General features: G+C 40.6%; 1 protein-coding gene across 1 annotated transcript in view; it reads right to left on the reverse strand.

Moving 5' to 3' along the window:
• The window catches only part of rab38a (RAB38a, member RAS oncogene family), a 6,655-nt gene that overhangs the window by 1,913 nt on the left and 3,153 nt on the right, over positions 1-1,589 (reverse strand).

Genomic DNA, 1,589 nt, shown 5'->3' on the forward strand with positions numbered 1-1,589 from the left:
GGCAGCAACTCATAGAGTGGTTTGTACAGATAAAAATATATTACCAGGTTCTCAATAGTATTTTAATACCTGGGGACGTGGGTCGGCAGGGGTGGGGGGGCATGACAAAAAATGATTGCGAACCACTGCAATAAACGATCCAAAACTACATCGTCAAATATGTGTACGAACTGTGGTAGTTTTAGTTTTCGTTTCCTAAAAGTGCGCTAAAACATAATGGAATTTTTGAATCATTTTCATCTGCTGTTTATTGCACTAAGCTTTAATTGACCTATAGGGGGCAGCACTTGGTTTTCTGTTTTCACTATGGGGTCATAAGCTTATTGGATAAATGACGCCGGTGTTGAATGCAAGGTAATTAAGCAGTGGGCAGGCCAATGAAAATGGGCTTCTGTGTGATGATTGGACAAAATGTGTAAGAGGAGGAGGAACCCATTTTTAACCTTCCGTTCTGTTCCACATACCTTCATAAAGCGTCCTACTACCCTGGCTCTCTACATTCATACTTACAGCATCTCTCTTCCTGACCTCTTTGATCAGGTGACCTACAGTATCTAGATTCTCACCTGCATAACTCCAAACATACCTCTCAAGGGTCTTCAAGGGTAAAATATTAAGTTAAAAAATAACATTTTTTTTTTTTAGCATTAACTCAGCAATTCGCTCATTGTAAAATGAGAAGCAAACAACCAGAAGACTGTGCAGCAGACACCAGCACAGCGGCGTGCACATTTTATCACATGCCAGCTCCAACTGCGTGACCAGTTATGGGGTTGTTTTTTTTTGTTGTTTTTTTCTTCTCTCCTTTAAGTCATATGACATGGTTATGTTGCTTTTTCATCAAAGCTCTAAATTCTTCCATGCCTTACTTTCAGCAGCTTAAATCCTCCAATCTGCTGCCCAGCTGTTCTTATCAGTTTTCTACTGCAGCCAATTAGAACTGGTTCAAAACTGTTTCCCGTGGAACCTCATCACCTGTTTTCTCAGTCCGGGATTTGTATACCTATTTTTTCGAAAAAGGATGTCCAAAATTGTCACTTGTCTAAAAGACTTACATTTTTATTAAAAAAAAAAAAAAAACTAAGGTTGAATACGTGCGTTCATGTGTGAGTGTGTGCACGTCCTGTTTTCTGTTGTTTCTCCAGGCATCCATCTGTGAAATTCCTGCTCGACATTAGCAGCTATAATCAGGCCTGGTGCTGGTGTGTCACTGTGTTAGTATGTGGGTGAGTGGGAGAGTCCGCGGCTCATTTCACAGCCCAGAGACACTCATTACAGTTCTGCGAGCACCAAGAACATCTATGTTGGGTTACTGTTCCTTCTTTTTGTTGCGTTTTGAGTTTATAAAAAATGCAACTGACTGACTGCCCTTGATCAGAAACAATGGACTCATATAATCAGAATCTGTAAAAAAAAACCTGCCCAGGTGAGAAGAATAGATAGCGGGTGAGTTGAATAACAAACATTTGAGCAAAAATGTTAACCCCCCTTTGAAAAAGCAACACCGCCCTGAGATTGGAATTTCGTTTCACGTTTGCCTGAGCGTTCGGAAAGGATTTCTTCTGCTGTTGCTGTAGGACAATTACACA

This window comes from Cynoglossus semilaevis, chromosome 4, assembly GCF_000523025.1.
Source record: "Cynoglossus semilaevis isolate Cse_v1.0 chromosome 4, Cse_v1.0, whole genome shotgun sequence".
Classification (NCBI taxonomy): Eukaryota; Metazoa; Chordata; class Actinopteri; order Pleuronectiformes; family Cynoglossidae; genus Cynoglossus; species Cynoglossus semilaevis.